Here is a 15,024-nt window from a genome sequence, read left to right as displayed (position 1 = left end):
CTCTGGGAAGCGAACTCAGGTCTCCATTATGGCAGGCAAGAACTCTGCCACTGAACCACCATTGCCTGCCCTGAAATGTGCTTTTAATGTATAAAAGTCATGGTGGATAGCAGCAAGCGGCATGAGGTAGGGGTTAAGAGAGAATTTGATCATTCACATTGTGATTATTTTGCACATTGATGAAAGATTCACACTTTTGAAACCTTAAGACTTATCTTTTTAATGAACTAAAATAAACCCAAGACACTTGGTGACAGTTCCCCACCCCCAAACAAAATAATTAGTCTTTTACACATAAAACTGAAATAGTTATGTCAGCAAAAGATTTTGATAGCCATGAGAGTTTGTAAACTGTATTTCAGTCTCTTTCACTTGTTCCTAAAGTACAACACTCAGGTTCTCATAATCTTTCAGTAGAGCTTCTTCTGTAAATAATCCTTCATTTTGCTTGGCAAAGGCAGTTTTTCAGGTAGGTCTATTCTGGTATACTGACGTATAACCAAACAACCCAGGTACTGTAAAGAGTGCACCTGCGTGAGCTGTGATACCAGACTGGTCAGTCTGACAGGGTAAGTGGCAGATCGAGGGACCTGAGACCTTGAAAACAAAAGCTCCATTTTCAGAGTCCCTGACGGAATGTTCAATTAGATCAACTATAGAAATATGTCGTTCCGCAACTGGTTGTTCATAAAAGCTACACCTACCATTTGAGTGTTATATTCTATTGTGAAATGTTTTGCCATGTGAGCAAAAGCTAAACTCAAAAGATAATGGCCATCAGAACTACCCCGAACAAGAAAAGAAGCATCTGGCACATTTGCTAGTTTTCCTTCTGCCCCCCAGCATGTTATTGACCCCCAGTACCATCCCTGTTTTGGAAATTTTTTTTCAACTCCTCTGTAAGAGTCATAAATTCTTGCAACCAAAGGAACAGAGTTTGGATCAAAATTCAGATGACCTTGCACACTATCAGATACATGGGCATCTGCGTATTTCAGTTCAGTGAGTCTACTATGTTCCTTTGGATTTGATTACTCTGCACTGGAGGTAGCAATGGTGAGAGTGGAGGGATGTCGGTGTGACTTGCTCTTGGGTTTTGCAACATTATGCCTGTGGTGCTACTCAACAAGCCAGTCTTAGGCTGGTCCACAAAGATACCTGGGGCAGTAACTAAGTTCTGGTCTACCTGACCCTCATTGTCAGGGAAAGAGTTCCCTCCCACTTGGGGAGGACCTGCAGAAACTTCCATGAGAAAAGAACTTCCCAGATGACATTTATGTGATCCTTCCAAAGGACGCAGTATAGTAGGATACAGTATTCTAAAGGCACAGTATACCGAATGTAGTCCTGAGGCATAAGTTCAATAACTACAGGTACATGTTCATCAAGGTTAAGGTGCAAGTCTCCATTCTGGGATTCCAAACTCTTTAAGGATGAAGCCTGTTCTTGGCACTCCACTTCATACTGAAGATTGTGGAAATCCTTCCAAACACCATTCAGTGCTGGCCTTGGGTTGGAAGATTGAACCAAGGCTTTGACCCTCACCTCTGTTTTGATGTACATCTGCTCAGAGCTTGTTGGCTGAAGAGGCTACAGGGCAAGACTGTAGTGATGATTGCGGAGGGACATTGACCAGATGTCCCTTGTGTCTTTAAAGACAAATGGTACTGAGGAGGAGGAAAAGGTGTCCTCATTGACAGAGCTCCTGGAAGGCATGCTGTCCTTACCTTTCTGCTTCTGTTTTACAGAAAACCACCTTTTTTTAACTAACTCATGAGGTTTTCACTTTGATCTAGTTTTTCCACCTCATTCATCTTCACTGTTTATATTACAACTGGCTATATCTTTACCATAGCAGCTACCAATTAAAGAATCATCTCTTCCAAAACCACTGGCTAGTGATGGTTTTTGAACTATCATGAAATCAGTTTCATTTGTATTTTTGTTCAACTTAAGAGATTTTTGGTAGGTTTTAAGATGAATTTTCTTCATTATGACAGGTTACCCAATTCAGATGGAATCAATTTCTCTGTGGAATATTATCCCCAAACATGTGGAGAGGCTGACATTTAACCTTTAGAGCCATTTTTCCCATGGTGGCAGCAGCTCCACTTCCTCGCCCAGCGCCAGCACAACTGCCACACTCATCTCTCCTTGATGGCAACTCCTCCTCCTACATTCTTCCTCTTTCCCCTCCTCCTCCACTGCCACCACTGGGAGGGCACATCACAGTGTTTTGGCCCAAGAAGAGAGAAGCAGTGTGGTGGGACAGGAGGACCCACGCACATCACTTGAGCCCATGGTGCAGGCAAGGGGTGTGTGGTGGGGTGGAGTGTTGGGGTGAGGGGGGAAACAGAGAGGGAGAGGGGATAGGGGGCTGGGATGGCAGGCCAGGGGTGGGGCAGAGGAGGTGAGGAGTGTGGAGAGGGTCCAAGGGAAGGGGATAGGGGCCTATGGGGTGTTTCACAGAGCTGGGTTGAACTTGGCCTATCCTATTCCACTATCCTCCCATAAATCATATCACTTTTATTTTCGAGGAATATTTTAAATGTATAGTTCTGTATTAGAAGCTATTTTCTTCTAGCATTTAAAGGTGTAATTCCACTACCTTCCGATTTCCATGGTTTCTGTGGAGAAGTCAGCAGTCAGTCTTACTATTGCTGCTTTGAAGGTGATGTAACAAAAAACTTTCCATGTATAATTCCTTTAAGTTCTTCTCACATGTGTTATATATCTGTGGATAAGGTTTCACATAAAAATGAAGGGGTCAAACCAGTTATTCAATCATATATAAAAGGGTGAAACAAGGTGATCACACTAAAAAGTCACATTCTTTTAAATATTACAAGTATATTGCTACACGTTTTTAACAGATTTAGTTTTTATTTTCTTAAACTGCTTTATATTTAATTCTAAATCTTTCTAGAGTTAAAAGATTTTTATGTGCTAAGGAAACACCATTCTACTCAACCAGAGCTATTTAATTCCAAATATTTCTGGAGTTGACATTGTTTAACACTAAGGAAAATTAGTCTAATAAACATCCCAGTTAACTGAAACAATTTAGAGCAAGAGATTTTGGTTGTGTGAGAAATCTACTGCTGCAGACACTCAGAAAAAAAATTTTTATTGAACCCATTGACCATCTTTTTTCAGTTACTGAGAGAAAAACTTAGAAGTTAAAAAAGGGTTAGTCCCATAGCCCATGTAGCCCTTATTCCTGGAGTCAGGATATACATGTTACACTTTTCTAATTCAAATGTTAGAAGTTGACATCCACCCAGGATGATCATCTGCTTGGAATTTTTATTTTTTCTACTTTATAAGATATTCAAAAGAAACATTTTCCATCAAGCTGTAGGGACATTTGAATTGCATGAGAGTCTAAATCATGTGCATGCTTTCTGCTTGCATTTAAAGACCTTTTATTTGAAATAGTATTACTTTTTTTTTCTTAAAAGCAATACTACTTATGAATACTTAGAAACTTGTCTGGATAAAATTTGGACATGCCCCATTTCTTTCTTTGAGTTGTGGGTTGTAACATTTTAGTTCAATCCAGCATCTCATTATCCCCATCCAATCCCTCCCTCTTTACATGGCTTCTGCTTGAAAGTTCCTGTGACAGTGGAGTGTTAGAGATGCCTGGACAGGAGAGAGGAAAACAATTGACAGACCTGTATCTGAAGGCTTTCTTTAGCTTCCAGGAAAAGAGAGACTGGGCAATGGGATTTTTGTATAGGTTATTGCACACAACTCTCTAATTGCAGGAAAGGAGGCAGGATTCAGCCAAGAACTTCTCCAGAAACAAAGATAGCACATTTTGTGTGATGGCATGCAAAAGGGTGGGGACTCTTATAGTCATATCACTTTTAGAGTCATTTTGTCAATGCCCCTGTTCCATCACCTTTTTGTGGCTTGACTGTTGAGAGGAATGCTGAAAAGGAAGGTGTTGTGTTATGAAAAGAACATTGAACTCAAAGCCCAAAGATCTGGGTTGGAGTGCTGCTCTCATCAACTAACAGGTAAGTTACTTAACTTCTGCACCTACTCTTAAAAGTTGGTGTGGTTACTTGGCTAGAAAAACATGTTGCTAAAATTAATCCATTCCTGTGAGTGTAAACCTTTGTAAATGGGACCTTTTGATGAGGTTATTTCAGCTAAGGTGTGACCCAGTGAATTAGGATGGCTCTTAATATTCTTACTGAAGGGGTTATGGGGAAAGTCACAGAGGGATAAAGCCCCAGGAGGCAGCAAGAAGCTGGAAGTCAATGGAACTGAGAAACCAGAAGAGGTTGCTGCATGTGTTGCCATGTGAGGGAAAAGCCAATGATCAAGGAATTCTGGCAGAAAATCCTGAATGCCATAGTCCACTGGGAGAAAGCATTACCTTGATGACACCTTGATATTGGATGTCACCTAGCCTCAAAGCAGAAGCCAACAATTTCTATTGTGTAAGACAACCCATTGCATGATATTCGATTTAGCAACCAGGACACTAAAACAGCGGATTAAATTAAAAATCTCGTGGGGTGGTTGTGAAACACAAGTCAGGCAGAAACAGACTATCACCCAAATGCCAGCAACTGGGCTTTTTCAGCACCTATTCATGCAACAAGGCATTTAGACATGGAGGCCATTGACTTGCAGATGGTCCCCACTCCCTGATGTGCTGATAATTGATTTTTCCTGTGACTGCTTTGGCAGTCCCTGCTATGAGAACTTGACCTCAGCAGGGGAAGCTTAATGGTGTCTGGTCTATTATGTTTTCCATGCTAAGTGTTTTCCCTCAAGTTAGGAATGGGGAGAGAATGGTGTCTTCCCTCAGTTATACACAAAGCTATCAATATTTCTCATAGAAGACTATGCTCAATCAAGGATCCCATCTCTACTTTGCCTTTTCGTTCTTGTTTCCCTGTATTTACACACATGTCCTGGGCTCTTCCATGGCTGTCCCCTGAAGCTGCAGGAATTTTTCTCTCCTTTCATTCCCTGCTCAATGTCCATCAAGAATAGTCTTGTTTACTTGCCCAATTTTCAACACTCATTTAGCTTGGTTTTTGCCTTTACCACTTTGTTAAAGATGACTTCTCATAATGTCTTTCTTGAGACAGTAGAAAGTGCACATGATTTCTTATTATATTCAAATACTTTGGCCATATTTTCTAAAAACAAGGCTGTTCACTTATATAGTTACAGTACAATTACCAAAATTGGGAAATTGACATTGATACAATACCATTCCATTACCAATACAAAAAAAAAAAGATTTCTCAACACTCCCTAATGATGTCATTGTTACCAAAGCAAGTGATCCTTTCTCAGTTAATATCTTACTGAAAGTCTGTTAGTTGACTTTCCTTCTTGAGACTCTCTCTTTCCTTTTCATGCATGGTTGAGTGTTTTCCAGGCTCCAATGCACCTCTGTCAGAGCTCCATTCCTCTGCCTCATGTACACAATCCCCAAAGGCTGGTACATGTTCTCTCTTTTTTTCCTTTTATACAATTACTTTCTCAGCCATACCAAATATTTCCATAACTTGAACTATTACCTCTGTTACAATTACTTAAAGGCTACATCTCCATTGTTTTCACTGCTGGATTCATGTAATACATACTTCACAAAACTGCAAGAGGAAAGAAATGAGACATAGACCATATGGAAAAGGCAAGAAATAAAAGAACTGTAAGGAAAGTATTCAAAAGAGCATAATGTCAGAGGCAGGGCCTGGTGATGGTGTAAGGAGGTGTGGGATTTAGTACATCCTCTAGGGAAGTTAGTAAATAGCCAGGAACTCTCTGGAACAACTGTTTGGGTGAATTTCATGGCCAGATGCACATTGTACACCAGCCTGGAATGGGTGGAAGGGCCGAGATCACAGCACAAAATGTAAGTAAATTCTCCCACATTTATTTGTGTGACACCTGAGACTCAGAGCTAGAGTTCTTCTGCTATGAAAGTCAGCATTATCCCATATGGCAAAATTAAAAACACTGAGAAAGTGATCAGACTTCAATTAGCAATATGAATGAAGATGATCTGGGAAGGATTAAAGTAAATCAGACCACAGGGTAAAGGATGATTTTGACTGTATTTTAAAACTTCAAATTCTACATAAGACCAAATGAACAGAGGATTATTTGGTGCGAAATTTATATTTTTGGTAGCATACCATCTAATTTAACTGTATATTCTACTTATTCAAACACCATAACTACATGGAATCTTGAATAGGAAGTGAGATCTTGTTGGTTTGAACAGGTTGCTGTGATGCCCTGATATATCCCAGAGTAATCTAGACAGAAGATTAAAAAGTATTTGCAAAGTTCTCCTGAGGGACTTGAGAAAAAGGTGGAAATATTAACTAACTATAGAGCTTCTGGGAGTAATGCCCCATGTAGGAGGTAGGGCAGTGAGCCCACCAGTGGAGTTGGCTTAGAGAGAGGGAGGCCACATCTGAGCAGAAGAAGAGGTTCTCTGGAGGTGACTCTTAGGCATAATCATGAATAGGCTTAGCTTCACTGGTAGTCTCCAATGATTGTGAGAATATCAGGTCTTCCCCACTTGATAATAATATATCTCAGTAAAATTGCATTAAAAATTTCTTCCATATTGTGGAGGTTGGTGCCTCTCCCCAGCTGGCCTGACAGACTGTCTTTCAGTCTTGCCTCAGTGGGAAATAGAAACCCTCTTTAGTAGGAGCAAGGGAAGAAGAGCTCAGTCAAGCTCAAACTGCAGATTTGATTAATAAATTTGGGCTGCTTAATACAAGTTCTGAGCACAGATAAGACTATAAGACAAACATGAAAGAAATGAGGTGGTCTTTCCCCAGCAGTGAGGAGGTGAGGCTGGCCCAAAAAGCAAAACAAAACAGAAGCTTTGGAGTTGGCTGAGTTCAGAATACTGGAAAACAGCTGTGCCCCCAAGAAAAGGGGCACATAGAGCCGGGTACAAAATCTGGTTCTTGACTGATGAACCCAGGAGGTTGGGGACTGACCCTGAAAATGATTTTTTGTTGTTGTTGTTGTATTTTCTTTCCTTTCAAAATTTTTGTTAATATTTATTTATTTATTTTACTTTTTAGTGGCCCATTAAAGAAAGCAGCAGACATTCTCAGGTTTCAAAACTGCCGCAGGTAATGGTGGAATTAAAGAGTGACTGAGAGACAAAGAAACTAATCAGATGAAGGAGATGGTTCCCTAAAGGACAAATCGTTCCCAAGAAAAGGGGGCGGACAGGACCCAGGGCAAGTGGTGGCTCTCATTCAGACAATTTGGACTGCTGGAGCTGGAATATCAGCAACAATTTTAACCTACAAAATCGGAGATCAGCCTGTCTCAAGCATGTTCCTGATGGGGGAGTGGGAAAAGGGGGTGCTGGAAAGACCTGTACATTTCACAAACACAAAATGGCAATCTCAGAAACATTCCATATAGGTAGTGCAAGAACCAGAAAAACAAGAGTGGAAGAATTCTGATCAGTTAAACAGAAGCTATGCTAGAGGTCTAGAATAAATTGAACTGAATGTCAAAGAACAGATAGAGACCAAAGCCAACCAACAAGAAAATAAAAGAGAGAAAATGTCCTCAAGATTAAACTAATTAAAAAAAATCAGATGCCTAGACTCTAGCAAAAAAAAATCATGAGTTATACTAAGACACACAAAGAAATGGCTCAGTCAAAGGAACAAACTAACACTGTAAATGAGATATAGAAGTTGAAACAACTAATTAAAGATGTTCAACAAATGTTCTAAATCAATTCAACAAGTTGAAGGAATATATGGCAAAAGAGATAAAAGATGTAAAGAAGAAACTGGATGACCATACAAAAGAACTTGAAAGCTTGCAAAAACAAAGGGCAGATCTTATGGGACTGAAAAGCACAATAGAAGAGATGAAAAATACAATGGAGATATACAACTGCAGATTTGAAGAGGCAGCAAAAAGGATTAGTGAACCAGAGGATGGGACATCTGCAAACCTACACAAAAAAGAACAGATAGAGAAAATAATGGAAAAATATGAGCAAGGTCTCAGGGAACTGAATGACAACATGAAGCACATGAATATACATGTTATGAGTGTCCCAAAAGGAGAAGAGAAGAGGGGCAGAAAGAATAATAGAGAAAATTTTCATGAGAAATTCCCAATGCTTATGAAAGACCTAAAATTACAGGTCCAAGCAATGTAGCATATCCCAAACAGAACAGACCCAAACAGGTATATTCCAAGACACTTATGACCAGATTGTCAAATGTCGAAGAGAATTCTGAAAGCAGCAAGAGAAGAGTGATCCATCACACGAAAGGGAAGCTCAATAAGACTAAGTGTGGATTTCTCAGCAGAAACTAAGGAGGCAAGAAGGCAGTAGTATGATATATTTGAGGAAAAAAATAAGAAAAAACCTGCTAACCAAGAATTCTGTTGCAAATTCTGCCCTCCAAAAATGAGGGAGTGTTTAAACTATTTACAGATAGACACTGAGAGAGCTTGTGAACAATAGACCAGCTCTACAAGAAATGCTAAAGAAAGTGCTACAAGCAGAGAGAGAGAGAGAGGTTTGGAGAAGAGTGTAGAAATAAAGGTAATCAGTAAGGGTAATTAGTAAGGTAAAAGAGAGAAAAAATTAAGATGCAGAATACAAAATCCAAAAAACAAAATGGATGAAGAAAGTACTGCATTTACAATAATAAAATTAAATGTTAGTGGATTAAGTTCCTAATCAAAATCATAGACTGACAGAATGGATTAATAAAAACAAGGATCCATCTATATGTTATCTAAGAGACTTACTTTAGGCCCAAGGACAAAAATAGGTTGAAAGCTAAAGATTGGAAAAAGATATTTCATGCAAATACAACTAGAAAAGAGTTGGGGTACCTATATTGATAGGAGACAAATTACACTTCAAATATAAAACAATTAAAAGAGACAAAGAAGGACACAATGTATTCATAAAAGGGACAGTTCATCAAGAAGACATAACAATCATAAATATTTATGTGCCAAGCCAGAGTGCCCCAAAATACATGAACAAACACTAACAACACTAGAGGGAGAAGTAGACACCTGTACAGTAATAGCTAGAGAATTCAAAACACACTCTTAATGGATAGAATATCTAGACAGAGGGTCAATAAGGAAATAGAGACCTTGGATAATGTGATAAATGAACGAGACTTAATAGACACTTACACAACATTGCACCCCCCAATATCAGGACAGACAATTTTCTCAAATTCTCATGGATCATTCACCAGAATAGACCACATATTGGGTCGCAGAGCAGGTCTCAATAAAATTTAAAAGATCAAAATTCTACAAAACACTTTCTCAGTTCATAATGGAAGAAAGTTAAAAATCAGTAACAGGCAGAAAGCTGGAAAATTCACAAATATATGGAGCATTAACAGCACACACTTAAACACTCAGTGGGTCAAGGAAGACATTACAAGAGAAATGGGTAAATATCTTGAGCCAAATGAAAATGAAAACACAACATATCAAAACTTAGGGGACACAGCAAGGGCATTGTTGAAAGGGAAATTTATTGCCCTAAATGCCTATATTAAAAAAGAAGAAGGTACAAAATCCAGGAATTAACTGCTCACCTGGAGGTGAAAAGAACAACAAACTAAACCCAAGGGAAACAGAGGGAAAGACATAACAAAGATTAGCATGGAAAATAATGAAATTGAGAACATGAAGACAATAAAGGGAATCAGCAAAGTCAGAAGTTGGTTCTTTGAGAAAATCAGTAATATTAATGGACCTTTAGCTAGGCTGACAAAGAAAAAAATAGAGGGGATGCAAATAAATCAGAAATGGAGAGGGGACATAACTTATGACCCAGCAGAAATAAATAAGCTAATAAGAGGATACTATGAGCAGCTATGTGCTAGCAAACCAGACAACTTAGTCAAAATGTAGAACTTCCTAGAAAAACATGAGCAACCAACATTGTGAAGAAATAGAAGACATCAACAACCCAATCACAAGTAAAGAGATTGAATCAGTCATTAAAATCTTCCCAAAAGGAATAGTCCAGGATCAGATGGCTTCACATGTGAATTCTACCAAGCATTCAAGAAAGAATTAGTACCAATCCTGCTCAAACTCCTAAAAAAGACTGAAGAGAAGGGAAAGCTACCTAACTCATTCTTTGAGCTCTACTCTCCAATTCTTTGAGCTCCTATCTTTGTCTGTCTCCAAAGCCAGACAAAGATACTACAAGAAAAGAAAATTACAAGCTAATCTCTTTAATGAATATAAATGAAAAAATCCTCAAGAAAAATACTTGCAAATTGAATCCAACAAAACATTAAAAGAATTATACACCATGACCAAGTGGGTTTTATTTCAGGCATGTAAGGATAGTTCAAGACAAGAAAATCAATTAATGTAATACACCACATCAGTAAATCAAATGGAAAACCACATGATCATCTTGATTGATGCAGAAAAGGCATTTGACAAAATTCAGCATCCTTTTTTGATGAAAACAGTTCAAAAGACAAGAATAGAAGGAAAACTTCCTGAACATAATAAAAGAAATATATTAAAAACCCATATCTAACATCATACTCAATGGGGAAAAACTAGAAGCTTTCCCTTGAATATTAGGAGCAAGACAAGAATAAGGATGCCCACTGTCACCATCATTATTCAACTCTATGCTGGAAGTTCTAGCTAGCGCAATTAAGCAAGAAAAAAGGTATCCAAATTGGAAAGGAAGAAGTAAAATTCTCACTATTTGCAGATGGCATGATCCTATATGTAGAAAATTCTGAAAAATCTGTAGCAAAGCTACTAGAGATAATAAATGAGTATAGCAAAGTGGAAGAATACAAGTTTCAACATGCAAAAATCTGTTATTTCTATAAACTCATAATGAGCAATCTGAGGAGGAAATCAAGAAAAAATTCCATTTACAATAGCAACCAAGAGAATCAAGTATTTAGGAATAAATTTAACTTAGGTCATAAAAGATCATACACAGAAAACTACAAAACATTGTTAAAAGAAATCAAGGAAGACCTAAGTAAATGGAAGGACATACCAGGTTCATGAATTGGAAGACCTAATATAATTAAGATGTCAATTCTACCCAAACTGACTTATACATTCAATTCAATACCAATTAAAATCCCAACAACTTACTTTGCAGAAACAGAAAAACTAATTATCAAATTTATTTAGTAGAGTAATGTGCCCCAAAGAGCTAAAAATATCTTGAGAAAGAAAAGTTAAGTGGTGGTCTCATACTACCTAATGTTAAAGCATATTACAAAGCTACAGTGGTCCAAACAGTATGATACTGGCATAAAGATAGATATACTGACCAATGAAATAAAATTGGGTGTTCAGAAATAGACCCTCACATCTATGGACAACTGATTTTTGATATGATGGTCAAGTTGACTCAACTGGAACAGAGCATCCTCTTCAACAAATGGAGAATTAGATATCCATTTTCAAAAGAATGAAATAGGACCTCTGTCTCACACCTTATACAAAATGAATTCAAAATAAGGGGTGCAAGTCATGTAGGAGACCCAAGTTCGATTTCCAGCCCATGCACTTCCCCCAAACCAACCAACCAACAAAAAGAAACAAACAAAATTCAACAAATGGTACTGCAATAACGTATACTCACATGGAAAAAGAATGAAATGTGACCCCTGCCATACAGCATACAAAAAAAAAAAAAAGAATCAAAGACCCGAGTATTAGAGCTCAGACTATACATCTTCCAAAAGAAAATGTAAGGAAATATCTTAAAGATCATGTGGTAGGAGGTAGTTTCCTAGACTCTACACCCAAAGCCCAAGCAATGAAAGAAGAAATAAATAGAATCTCCTCAAAATTGAAAAGTCTTGTTCATGAAAGGACTTTGTCAGGAAAGTAAAAAGGCAACCTACTCAATGGGAGACAATGTTTGGAAACCACATATCAGATGAAGGTTTAATATCCAGAATATATAAAGAGATCCTACAATTCAAAAACAAAAAAGACAAACAGCACAATTAAAAGATGGGCAAAAGACATGGATAGACACTTTTCCAAAGAGGAAATACAAATGGATCAAAAGCATATGAAAAGATGCTCAACTTCACTGGTTATTAAGGAACTGCAAATAAAAAAAACATTTTCTCACCCCACCAGAATGGCCATTATAAAAAAAAAAAAAAGTAATGAAAAACTACAAGTGCTGGAGAAGATATGGAAAAATAGGTACACTTATTCACTTTTGGTGGGATTGTAGAATTGTGCAGCCACTCTGGAAAGCAGTTTGGTGATCCCTCAGGAAACTAAATATAGAATTGCTGTATGATCCAGCAATCCCATTGTTAGTTTATACTTGGAAGTACTAAAAGCAAGGACATGAACAAACATTTGCAAACCAATGTTTAGGCATTATCCATTATTGCCAAAAGATGGACACATCCCAAATGTCAATAAAAGGATGAGCAGATGAACAAATTGTTGTATGTATATATGACAGACTACTACATAGCTGTAAGATGGAATTATGTCATGATGCATGCAATAATGTGGATGAAACTTGTGTACATTATGTTGAGTGAAATATGTCAGAAACAAAAGGACAAGTACTGTATAGTTTCACTAATATGAACTAATTACAATGAACAAACTCTGAGAGTTAAAGTTGAAAACACAGGTTATCAGAAGATAGAAGGAGGGTAGAGATATGGCATTTGATGCTGAAGGAGTACAAAATGTTCAACAGGATTGAGTGTAAAGATTCAGAAATGAATAGCACAATAGTGTGTGATGGTAGCACAATATTGTATGTATAATGAACAAAGCTGAGTGTGAGTATGGTTGAAAGTGGAAAGCTAGGGGCATATATGACACCAAAAGAAAAGATAGATGATTAAAAACCAGGACTGTATAACATAATGAAACCTAGAGTGGGCAATGATGGTGATTAAATGTATAAGAAAGTTTTTACTTGAGGGAAAAAAATGAATGTCACCATTGCAAGGTATTAAAAATGGGATGGTGTATGGAAAAATCCAATTAATGCAAACTAGGGTCTATAGTCAACAAGTAACACTGTAATATTCTTTCATTAATCTTAACAAAGCCAATATACCAAAGCTAAATGTCCATAATAAGGAGATATTAGGATCAGGTACTGGATTCTTATTGTTTCTCCTTTTTTGTCCTCTTCTTTCTTGGCAGAATGTGTGGGAATTTCTCATATAGACTGTGGTTGTGAATGCATAACTAGGTGATTATACTGGGAGCAATTGATTTTACACTTAGGATAGACTGTATGGTGTATAAATACAACTGTTTAAAAAAATAAAGAGAAATATGCAAATCCTGGAGAAGATGTGGAAGGAGAGATATACCTCTTCACTGTTGGTAGGAAAGTAGATTGGTGCAGCTTCTCTGGAGGGCAGTGTGTTGGTACCACAAGAGGCTATGATCCTGCAACCTCAGTATTAATTATATACTTGGAAGAACTGGAAGAAGGGACATGAATAGAGATTTTCACACTGGTGTTCATGATGACATTATTCACGATTTGCAATGGATGGAGGTAGACTAAGGGTATATCAACTGACTAAAGAAATGGCAAAATGTAGTATATACATACAATGGAATACTGAATGACTGCAGAAAAGAATAAAGTCATGAGGCATGCAAGTTGGTGAATGAAACTTGAGGACATTATGTTTAGTGAAATAAGCCAGAAACAAAAGAACAAATAGGGAATGGTCTCACTAATATAGACGAACTATAATGAGTAGGCTCTGAGAGTTAAATTTAACAGAGGTTATCAGGAGATAGAAAGTGGGCAGAGATTGGGCAATTGATGACTATGGAGTACAGAATGTCCAATAAGGCTCATTATAATGGTTACTAGATTGTAAGCTCTTATAGCAGTCACATCTATTCCTGAGTTCTAATTGTTATTTCTAAATTCTGAGATACTGTGCTCTTTGTGTATAACCTGGTAGTTCCCTGGAACCTTGAGTATCTGTATGATACCTGAGACTCAGAGTTAGAGTTCTGCAGCTCTGAAAGTCAGCATTACTCCATACAGCAACTGTTAAAGAAGCTGAAAGAGAAGTTAGACTTCAATTAAAGATATGAATGAAATGGACCCAGTTAGAACTAAGGTAAATCATAATGCAGGATAAAAGATGATACTGTCTGTATTTTAAAACTTCAAATTCTGTGTGAGACAAAAGGAAGAGATGTTTATTTGGTCCAAAACTTAAATTTTCTGTAGCACATTATCTAATGTAACCTTTATGTTCACTTTACTTAAACAACATATTTACATGGAACCTAGAATAGGGAATGAGATCATATTATTCTGTATAGGTTAATGTAATAGCCCAAGACATTCTGAGTATTTGGGGCAGAAAATTAAAACAAAATTTGCAAAGTCCCCTTGAGGGACTGGGGAAAAATGTGGAACTATTAATATTCCCTACCTGGGAAATTCTTGATATTTGTTCAAGCATTAGGGACTACCAATTTAATAAGCCAAGCCCTTGATCTTGAGGCTGGCCCTTATGAAACTTATTTCTGCAATGGTGAAGCTAAGCCAACTTATAATTACGCCTAAGAGTCACTGCAAGAGAACCTCTTTTGTTGCTCAGATGTGGCCTTTCTCTTTAAGCCAACTCTGCAAATAAACTCGCTATCATGTCCCCTATGTGGGACATGTGTTCCCAGGGCACAAGTCTCCCTGGCAACATGGGACATAACTCCCAGGGATGAACCTGTCCCTGGTATTGTAGGATTGAGAATGCCGTCTTGACCAAAAGGGGGAATAAAAATGAAATAAATCGCCACAGTATGACAAGCCCACATCAACAGTAGTCCTGAAAACTCTAAAGAATGTCCTGGGCTCTATCTAAGACTCTATAAAAATGTTTCCTAGTAAGTTTATTTTTTTAGAAAGGCCTCTAGATTTTTCTATGCCCAATAAGCCCTGAAACCTGGAGGTATGAGTCTTTTCAAGAACATCAACCA

General features: G+C 37.7%; 1 pseudogene; it reads right to left on the bottom strand.

The window, feature by feature from the left end:
- Positions 1–410: 410 nt before the first annotated feature.
- Positions 411–1,992, bottom strand: LOC143676646 (suppressor of cytokine signaling 6-like; annotated as a pseudogene).
- Positions 1,993–15,024: the final 13,032 nt, after the last annotated feature.

Source organism: Tamandua tetradactyla, chromosome 3 (genome assembly GCF_023851605.1).
Source record: "Tamandua tetradactyla isolate mTamTet1 chromosome 3, mTamTet1.pri, whole genome shotgun sequence".
Lineage (NCBI taxonomy): Eukaryota > Metazoa > Chordata > Mammalia > Pilosa > Myrmecophagidae > Tamandua > Tamandua tetradactyla.
The sequence above is the reverse complement of the archived record's forward strand: the minus strand, read 5'-3'. Positions and strand labels throughout refer to the sequence as shown.